Raw genomic sequence first — 10,230 nt, forward strand, 5'->3', positions numbered from 1 at the left:
AATACTGGAGTGTGTCGGCATTCCCTTCTCCAGGGGATCTTCCCAGCCCAGGGATTGAACCTATGTCTCCTGCTTTGCATGCAGATTCTTTACAAAGATCCAAGACAGCCAAAAGTAAATAGCAATGCCCTCCATAATGGCTGACAAATCCGTTCCTACTAGATCCTTTCCCAAGAACATAGTCTAATGAGATTGTGCAACGCTTGTGGGTTTTTTCCTTCCGTTTCCTCCTACTGAGCCCTCAACCCTCCTGCATTCTGCTGTCCTTGAGAGCCCTAGAAGGAGGGTGCACCCTCCCAGAATGTCCTGCCCCTCTGTAACCTCCTGCTGGTAAGGCAGCTGTCAGCCCCTGTTGATTCAGGTTCCATTTCTGATGACAAAGGCAAGATCATCCTTGTGCATCTCAGAACCAGGGGACTTCTAGAAAGAGGAGCGGGAACCTCCCATCCTGTGGACAGGAATCTTCGTCAGCCCTGCATGGCCTCTGAGCCCTGCTGACTTTTGCTGTTGTAATTATCTGTTTTTTGGCCACTCAGTGCAGCTCGTGGGATCTTAGTTCCTGAACCTGTGCTCACTGCAGTGGAAGTGCAGAGTCCTAACCCCTGGACCACCAGCGAATTCCCCAGGCCTGTTGACTTTAAAAATTTTTATTTTATTAATTTTTGGCTGCATTGGGTCTTCATTGCTTTGCATGGGCTTTCTTTTTCTCTTTGCATGGGGCTTCTGCGGTGAGCAGGAGCTACTCTTGTGGTTCAAGAGCTTCTCATTGCTTTGGCTTCTCCTCTCATGGAGCACAGGCTCCAGGCGCGCAGGCTCTGTAGTTTTGACACACGAGCTTTGTTGCTCTTTGGCATGTGGAAATCTTCCTGCACCAGGGATCAAACCCATGTCCCTTTCATTGGCAGGCAGATTCTTATCCACAGAGCCACCAGGGAAGTCTGACTGTTGACTTTTAATGTCTAACCATCTTCCCCAACTCAGCACCATGGCCAGCCTCTCTCTGAATGGGTGATGCACACCCTTGCATATGCCTTGCATACTTGGCGTGGTTGTGTGTGTGTAAGTTACAGAAATGTCCCAGAGCTATATATCTCAAGTGGTTTCTGCTTCTTGTCAATCTAGGTCACTGCGATCTAGACCATGGCCGCCTATGCAACTAGTTTATTACGCGTTTGTTTCAGAGTGAGTGCCCATCAAGTTCTTCTTATTCATTAATGAGCAATCAAAAGCATCACAAGAAAAATGGAAAGAACCCTCCATTACTTGGGAGATACTATTTGCCTTTGCATCTCTACCTACAGATCTTCTCTAAGTTAATAAAGAAAGAAAGAAAAAAAAAAACCTAAACCATCTCATAGAAAAAGATGGAAAAAGGATACAATGTATAGAAAAGCAAACCAGAAGAGTCAATACATACTGATACTCAAAATCTGCAGGATTCAGGAAACAGGATCAAAAGCCACAATGAGGGGGGGAAAAGCCACAATGAGATTCAGTGAGAAGCAAAAGAAGTTCTCTGGTAAAAATGTGAAATCTTTTTGTTTTTTAAACTAAGGCGAGGGGGATGTGTGGAAAGTAAGAGAGAGGAGTTGGGGGGAAGGGTGGATTGAAAGGATGGTTCATTCCATTAACAAAGGACTGAAAATGAAGGAATTAAGAATCTCACTTGACAAGTTAGATTTTTTTTAATGGGTTGTTTCCACTTAATGGCTATTATAAACAATGCTGCTATAAACATTTGTACACAAATTTTGGGTGAACATACTTTTTCTTTTTTCTAGGATAAACATCCAGGACATTAGTTGCTGGGTCATAGATAGACAAATTAGTTTATAAAAAGCCAAAATAAACTAAAAGAAAGTAAGAATAGGGAATGTTTTTTAAATTAAAGTTGAAATGATTGAATAAAAATAAGAATAGCCATGAGTTTTAAAGAACTTTTATACATGTTAACTGATAAGCTCATAATAGTCTGAAGAAGTAGAAACTATTAATTTTACTCTCCCATTTTTTAGATGGGGAACTGAGTCATAAGAAGAGTCATTGATTGTTCTAAGATTGTATTGGTTTGGCCAAAAGATTCATTCATTTTCTTCCAAAAGATGGCTCTAGTGGTTCTTAGTTGTCTTTAACTTCATTTGAAACAATTTTGTTAGAATGTATTGTGACAGCTATCATATCAGCATGCATTTAAAAAAACATCAAAATTGGTGAATTTTGGGGTGGCCATTTTATATTGAAGGTGGAAGGAAAGAAAGGAACATTTTTAGCATACAATGCTTTATTATTTCAAGAAAGGTAAAAAGGCAACTCTTCTAGCCAACTCATTGGAAAAGACCTTGATGCTGGGAAAGATTAAGGGCAGGAGGAGAAGCGGGCAACAGAGGATTAGATAGTTGGATAACATCACTGACTTAAGGACATGAGTTTGAGCAAACTGCGGGAGACAGTGAAGGACAGGGAAGCCTGGTGTGCTTCAGTCCATGGAATTGCAAAGAGTTGGACAGAACTTAGTGATTGAATAACAACAAAAAACATAACTGAAATGCAAAGAGATTTGTGCAGTGTATGAGAAGGTGCTGTGAACATGTCAATAGTGGTCTGCAAAGTTTTGTGCTGGAGATTTCTTGCTGAATGTTGTTCCATAGTCAGGTAGATCAGTTGAAATTGATATCAATCAAATCAATACATTCATTGAGAATAATCAATGTTATACCACATGAGAGATAGCCAATACACTCAAAGTATTCAGGTCAAGTGTTGAAAATAATTTGCACCAGCTTGATTATGTTAATCACTTTGATGTTTGGGTTCCACATAAGTTAACGGGGGAAAAACTTTCTTCACTGTATTTCCATATGCAATTCTCTACTGAAACATAACAAAAATGTTTCATTGTTTTAAATGACAGTAGAATTTTAAAAAGTATATATATTTATTTTTGACTATGCTGAGTCTTCATTGTGGGACACAGGCTTCTTACTGCCATGGCTTCTCTTGTGGCAGATCATGGGCTCTAGGGCTTCAGTACTTGCAGCACGAGGGCTCAGTAGTTGTGGTACATGGGTTTAGTTGCTCCATGGCATGTGAGATCTTCCCAGACCAGGGATCGAGCCCATTTCCCCTGCATGGGCAAGTGGATTCTTAACCACCGGATGACCAGGGAAGTCTGAAACCACTCCATTTTTCAAACAAATTGTGATAGGCGATGAAAAGTGGATACTGTGTGATAATCAATAATGTGGAATGGAATAGATTTGGGGGCAAGTGAAATGAACTACTATCAATTACAGCAAAGGCCAGTCTTCATCCAAAGAAGGTGAGGACGTGTATATGGTGGGATTGGAAGGGAGTCCTTTATATGAGCTCCTTTTGGAAAACCAAACGATGAATTCCAACAACTACTTCTCCCAACTAGACCAACTGAAAGCAGCATTCCATGAAAAGCATCAGGAATTAGTCAACAGAAAACCCATAATCTTCCATCAGGATAACACAAGACCACATGTTTCTTTGATGACCAGGCAAAAACTATAAGCGCTTGACCAGGAATTTCTGATTCATCTGCCGTATTTGCCAGACATTGAACCTTCAGATGTCCATTTAGTTCAATCTTTACAAAACTTTCTTAATGGAAAATTTTCAATTCCCTGGAAGACTGTAAAAGGCACCTGGAACAGTTCTTTGCCAAAAAAGATAAGTTTTGGGAAGATGGAATTATGAAGTTGCCTGAAAATGGCCGAAGGTAGTGAAACAAACTGTGATTATGATGTTCAATAAAGTTCTTGGTAAAAATATAAAACTGTGTCTTTTAGCTTTACTTTTTAAACTGAATGAACTTTTTGGCCAACCCAATACATCTTGTAAAGGGTATATTTGGGATTTAAACCCAGGAAGTTTGACTCAACTAGTAAATAACACCATGTCTTTAAACCAAAAATAGTAGAAAGAACAAAACAGAACCTATTTTTTAGAATCAGACTAGCTAAGGTAAGCCTGGAATGTAGAATCAGACTAGCCCATGGGGTATATCTAAGGTAAGCCTGGAATGGACCAGAAATGGATATAAAAGTACAACAAAAATAGAACAGCAATTAAAATAATTTTTTAAAACCCCACTGTGTGTGCTTATATGGTAATATACTGAGAGATCTGGGGAAAACAGCCTCTTAAGGAAACATGACCCAAATAAAAGTTGAATTTCTGAAAATGTAGTTTGGGGACTTCCCTGGTGGTCTGGTGGTTAAGAATCCACCTCCCAAGGCAGGGGACTTCTGTTTGATTTTTGGTCCGGGAAGTAAGGTCCCACATGCCCAGGAGCAACTGCTGAGCCCTCACTCCACAACTAGAGAGTCTGTGTGCTGCAATAAGAGATCCCACATGACACGATGAAGACCCCTGTGCCACAACTAAGAACAGACACAGGCAAATAAATAATAAATAGATAAAAAATGGACAATAGATTAAAATAGTTTATTAATCATTCTTTTGTCTTCTCGATATTTTGACTAAGAAATCCTTTCTACCTGGATATTTCCCCCAACATTTTGCTTTTCAAATATTTAGATTTAGATCCAGCTGAGCTGGGGTTTGCTGTCTTATTTGCCATGACTTGGCCTTCCACAGGGCATGGTACACGGTAGGCACTCAAATACTTGTTAAAGGAATTCACGAGAGGCCAGAGAAGGCAGTCATTAAATACCTATTCAAAGAGTTTGGGTGAAGCTTAAGATAATGAGTTCCTGGGATGGTGGATATGGGTCTGTATCTCAGCCCACACGTCCCTTGGTGAGAGTGAGTGCAAAGAGACAGCTTTGGCTTCTGGGTACCTGGATCCAGAAGGCTGCCCATCTCATTGGTCAACCCATAGAGACTGGTCTTCAATAGCGCCACCGCGTGGTTTGGAAAGGAACTGCAAAAGTGAGCTGAAAAAGTCCCAGTCTCCATTGGGGGTGGAAGCCTTTCTGCTCAGTCTCCTCCCCTTTGGTTTTTAGGGTCACTAAACAAATCTGGAGAAGGCAATGGCACCCCACTCCAGTACTCTTGCCTGGAAAATCCCATGGATGGAGGAGCCTGGTAGGCTGCAGTCCATGGGGTCACTAAGAGTCGGGCACGACTGAGCGACTTCACTTTCACTTTTCACTTTCATGCTTTGGAGAAGGAAATGGCAACCCACTCCAGTGTTCTTGTCTGGAGAATCCCAGGGCCGGGGAGCCTGGTGGGCTGCTGTCTATGGGGTCGCACAGAGTCGGACACGACTGAAGTGACTTAGCAGCAGGAGCAAACAAATCTAGTGGAGGTGATGGAATTCCAGTTGAGCTATTTCAAATCCTGAAAGATGATGCTGTGAAAGTACTGCACTCAATATGCCAGCATATTTGGAAAACTCAGCAGTGGCCACAGGACTGGAAAAGGTCAGTTTTCATTCCAATCCCAAAGAAAGGCAATGCCAAAGAATGCTCAAACTACCACACAATTGCACTCATTTCTCACGTTAGTAATGCTCAAAATTCTCCAAGCCAGGCTTCAGAAATACATGAACCGGTCCCGCCCCGCCCCCGCCGGCCTGGGTGCTCTAGGTGCCGCGCGGAGACCCTCTGCACCCCTGCGAACATGGCGCTGCGCGCGGTGCGGAGCGGGCGGGCTGCGGTCGGCAGCCTGCGCGCCATCTCGGCACCCAGCGCGCCCTGCTCGCCGCGGCCCTGGGGACTGCGAGCCGGTGCCGTCCGGGAGCTGCGCACCGGCCCTGCTCTGCGGTCGGTGCGGAAATTCACAGAAAAACACGAATGGGTAACAACACAGAAAATGGTGTCGGAACAGTGGGAATCAGCAATTTTGCACAGGCAGCTTTGGGAGATGTTGTTTACTGTAGTCTGCCTGAAGTTGGGACAAAGTTGAACAAACAAGAGGAGTTTGGTGCTTTGGAAAGTGTGAAAGCTGCTAGTGAACTCTATTCTCCTCTATCAGGAGAAGTAACTGAAATTAATAAAGCTCTAGCAGAAAATCCAGGACTTGTCAACAAGTCTTGTTACGAAGATGGTTGGCTGATCAAGATGACATTTCAGAACTAGATGAACTAATGAGTGAAGAAGCATATGAGAAATACATAAAATCTATTGAGGAGTGAAACTGGAACCCCTAAATAAACTACTTTGAAACAACAACAACGACAAAAAAAAAAAAAGAAATACATGAACCATGAACTTCCAGATGTTCAAACTGGTTTTGGAAAAGGCAGAGCAACCAGAGATCAAATTGCCAACATCTGCTAGATCATCGAAAAAGCAACAGAGTTCCAGAAAAACATCTATTTCTGCTTTATTGACTATGCCAAAGACTTTGACTATGTGGATCACAATAAACTGTGGGAAATTCTGAAAGAGATGGGAATACCAGACCACCTGACCTGCCTATTGAGAAACCTATATGCAGATCAGGAAGCAACAGTTAGGACTAGACATGGAACAACAGACTGGTTCCAAATAGGAAAAGGAGTACATCAAGGCTGTATATTCTCACCCTGCTTATTTAACTTATATGCAGAGTACATCATGAGAAACGCTGGACTGGAAGAAGCACAAACTGGAATCAAGATTGCCCGGAGAATATCAATAACCTCAGATATGCAGATGACAGCACCCTTATGGCAGAAAGTGAAGAGGAACTAAAAAGCCTCTTGATGAAAGTGAAAGAGGAGAGTGAAAAAGTTGGTTTAAAGCTCAACATTCAGAAAACTGAGATCATGGCATCTGGTCCCATCACTTCATGGGAAATAAATGGGGAAACTGTCAGACCTTATTTTTGGGGGCTCCAAAATCACTGCAGATGGTGACTGCAGCCATGAAATTAAAAGATGCTTACTCCTTGGAAGGAAAGTTATGACCAACCTAGATAGCATATTAAAAAGCAGAGACATTAATTTGTCAACAAAAGTCCGTCTAGTCAAGGCTATGGTTTTTCCAGTGGTCATGTATGGATGTGAGAGTTGGACTGTAAAGAAAGCTGAGCACCGAAGAATTGATGCTTTTGAACTGTGGCGTTGGAGAAGACTCTTGAGAGTTCCTTGGACTGCAAGGAGATCCAACCAGTCCATTCTAAAGGAGATCAGCCCTGGATGTTCATTGGAAGGACTGATGCTAAAGCTGAAACTCCAAATGTCTGGCCACTGCATGCGAAGAGTTGACTCATTGGAAAAGACCCTGATGCTGGGAGGGATTGGGGGCAGGAGGAGAAGAGGATGACAGAGGATGAGATGGCTGGATGGCATCACTGACTCGATGGACATGAGTTTGAGTAAACTCCAGGAGCTGGTGATGAACAGGGAGGCCTGGCGTGCTGCAATTCATGGGGTTGTAAAGAGTTGGATACGACTGAGCGACTGAACTGAACTGAACTGAACTGAAAGATTCTTGGACAATTCAAGAGAAAGGAGGGGAAAATCTGAGCTTGAGAATTAGGAAAGTAGGAAAGTCATTGATTAGAAAATGAAATTAATTTATGGAACATTTTTTCTAGTAATGTAGTAATTGGAATTCTTAGTTTCATGTGTGACTTCTATGAGGGCAGAAATTGCAGCTGCTTCTTTTTGACATCTACAGCTCCTTGGTCTGGCACTTAGGAGGTGTTAAATGAATGTTTGTTAAATAAATGAGAGTAAATAGCGAAGATTTTGCACCTGCTATTCCCTTGGGTTGCAATGTGCTTCCTCTAATATGTTGAGGCTATTCTCTTGTTTCTTTTGGATCTGTGCTTAAATGTTTCCCCTGCCTTCCTTCCTTCTTGCCTTGCATCTTTCCTCCCTTCCTAACTCTTTCCTCTCTCTCTCTTTCTGGCTTAATTGAAATACTGTTCACATACCATACAATTCACTCTTGCGATGCAATGGCTTTTATTATATTCACACCATCATGCATCCATCGCCATAACCAACGTAAGAACTTTTCATAATCCCTAAAAATAAGACCCACACTCTATAACCATCACCCTCCACTTTGCCCCCAATCACTCCTAGCCTCTGTTATTGTTTAGTTGCTAAGTCATGTCCGACTCTTTCTGACCCCATGGACTGTAGCCCACCCGGCTCCTCTGTCCATGGGATTTCCCAGGCAAGAATACTGGAATGGGTTGCCATTTCATTTGTCAGGAGATCTTCCCAACCCAGGGATCGAACCTGAGTCTCCTGCATTGACAGGTGCATTCATTACCACTGAACGACCTGGGAAGCCCCACTCCTAGCCTTAGGCAACTGCCAATCTATTTTTGCCTCTATTTTTTCTGGATATTTCTTACATGTGGAGTCATATAATATATGGTCTTTTATATCTGGCTTCTTTCCTTTAGCATAATGTTTTTGAAGTTCACCCATATCATAGCATGTATTAAGATTTCATTCTTTTTATGGCTGTGGCATTTCATTGTTTAAATGTACCCCAGGACAGTTGGCTTAGTTCCACTTTTTGGTTACTATGAATCATGCAGCTATGATCATTCAGTGTGACAGTTTTTATGTGGATGTATCTTTTCATATTTCTTGGAAACTGCTGGGTCACATGGTAATACTATGTTTCACTGACGTAAGAACTGTCAAACCACTTTCCAAAGAAATGTTGCATTTTCAGAAGACCCTTTCCTGACTGTCTTAAAACAGCTGCCCCAAATCATGCACTATCTGCTTACCCTACTTCATTTTCCCTTCATTCCTTGGTGGAATAGTATAGAATAGTGTATATGCTTACTGCTCTGCAACACTACAATATATGGCACATATTCATTTGCTGTCTATGCAAGATAAATCACCCTACTTCTTGGGGCTTAAAACTGACTTGTTACTTTTCACAATTCCACGGGTTTAGGGGGTGACTCCTTTGCTGGTCTTGCCTAGAATCAGTTGGGTTGTTGCCCTGGGGTGACAGTTGAACTGGCCGGACAAGCCAAGAGGATTTTTCTCGCTGGAGGCCATGGGGACTGCCTTCCCCTCCACGCGGCCTCTCATTCTCACCCAGTAAAGTCAGAATCTCTAACCAGGAGACCCGCAGCACGCCAGGAGCACGCGGGTGGAAGCCGCAAAACGCACGGGCGCCCCCGGACTCACGTGGTGGCGCTTCTGCACACCCATTGGTCAAAGCACGTCGCGGGCGTTCTAGATTCTGACTGAGGAAATCGATTCCACTGGAGGGGAGGAGTAACGAAGTCAATGCAGGGTTTTGTGTAGGAAAGCTGTGAGATTTGGTCCGGATGTTTCAGTCTTGCACAGTAACTAAGAGAATTGGCTGTGTTGCAGGAGGAACATGGCTTTGGATTAGGGCACAGACGCGTTTTGGCTAAATCCTGGGTGAACTACCTTTCCTGTCTGAACTTGTGATTCCTTCCTGTGAAGTAGAAGCAATCCAGTTTTTTTTTTTTTTTTTTTTTAATTCACTTATTTTGGCCGTGCTGGGTCTTCTTTGCTGTGTGTACTTTCTCTAGCTGTGACAAGTGGGGGTTACTCTCTCCTTGTGGAGCAGGGACTCAATAGTTGTGGTCCACCGGCCTAGTAGTTGCCCAGCACGTGGGATCTTCCCAGACCAGGACTTGAACTCGTGTCTCCTGGGTTGGCAGGTGGATTCCTTACCACTTGAGCCATCACAGAAGACCCAGCAATCCAGTTTTATAATCACTCTGATAATCCTCCTTTTAGTTATCACCAAGAATGCTTTCAAATTGTGGTGCTGGAGAAGACTCTTGCAGGGTGCCTTGGGCTGCAAGAAGATCAAACCAGTCAGTGCTAAAGGAAATCAACCCTGAATATTTATTGAAAGGACTGATGCTGAAGCTGAAACTCTGATACTTTGGCCACCTGATACAAAGAGCTGACTCCTTGGAAAAGACTTTGATGCTGAGAAAGATTGAAGGCAAAAGGAGAAGGGCGCAGCAGTCGCTAAGATGGTTAGGTAGTATCACAGACTCAATGGACATGAATTTGAGCAAACTCTGGGGCATAATGGGGAACAGAGAAGCCTGGTGTGCTGCAATCCATGGGGGTCTCAAAGAGTCGGATACGACTTTGCCACTACACAACAAAAACAAGAAAACAGGTTAAAATCAACATTTCTAAGACTCTTTCTCTCCCTGAATATGGGTAACCCATTTAACTAGAGTTTTCAGTTGATCTTGGATGGCCAGTTATAGAAAGATTATAATAACAGTATCAACAGCAAAAATAAAAGCAGCTGCCTCTTATGGAACCCTGCC

General features: G+C 42.9%; 1 pseudogene; it reads left to right on the plus strand.

Annotated features, from left to right (window-relative positions):
- The first annotated feature begins 5,613 nt into the window (after nucleotides 1-5,613).
- LOC113896635 lies at nucleotides 5,614-6,162 on the plus strand (annotated as a pseudogene).
- The last annotated feature ends 4,068 nt before the right edge of the window (nucleotides 6,163-10,230 follow it).

Source organism: Bos indicus x Bos taurus, chromosome 7 (assembly GCF_003369695.1).
Source record: "Bos indicus x Bos taurus breed Angus x Brahman F1 hybrid chromosome 7, Bos_hybrid_MaternalHap_v2.0, whole genome shotgun sequence".
Classification (NCBI taxonomy): Eukaryota; Metazoa; Chordata; class Mammalia; order Artiodactyla; family Bovidae; genus Bos; species Bos indicus x Bos taurus.